This window comes from Arachis ipaensis, chromosome B3, assembly GCF_059453495.1.
Source record: "Arachis ipaensis isolate K30076 ecotype BB chromosome B3, ASM5945349v1, whole genome shotgun sequence".
NCBI classification, from domain to species: domain Eukaryota; kingdom Viridiplantae; phylum Streptophyta; class Magnoliopsida; order Fabales; family Fabaceae; genus Arachis; species Arachis ipaensis.
Genome location: NC_142438.1, coordinates 71,412,675 through 71,413,264, shown reverse-complemented (window position 1 = coordinate 71,413,264; position 590 = coordinate 71,412,675).

The following is a 590-nucleotide window of genomic DNA, read 5'->3' as shown; positions in this document are numbered from 1 at the left end:
ACTGAAGTCTAGATGGTCAGGACCTTTCACCGATACTCAAGGTGTTTCCCTATGGTCATGTGGAGCTCATGGAGGACAAGACTCAGAGAACTTTTACTGTCAATGGCCATAGACTCAAACACTACTTGGGAGGTTCCTTAGAGGAGCAAGGAGAGAGCTACAAGCTCAGCTGAAGATGAAGAAATGTCAAGCTAATGACAATAAAGAAGCGCTAGTTAGGAGGCACCCCAACACATTATCCTTTTTTTGATTTTGTTACTTTTCTTAGAAGTAGTTTAAAAATTTGTTGCATTAGGTAGTTTAATTTTCAATCTTACATTGCCATATTAGGTAGTTTACAATTGCAGATTAGAACGTTGATTTTAGCTTTGGTAGCTAGATTTTCTTTACATTTTTTTCTATTCCGGAATTGCAACTTGATGAAGGCATTGATCATGATGAGTGATTGGGCTAAAGACTAGCTAAAGTGCTAAGTTTGGTGTGGCCTCTCACCCACTTAATCTAGGCTTATAGACAATTTATATCTTGATTTGAAGAGTAAGCCCAAAGATTAAGTTTGGTGTGGCCACCACCAAGAATCATCTAGCAGT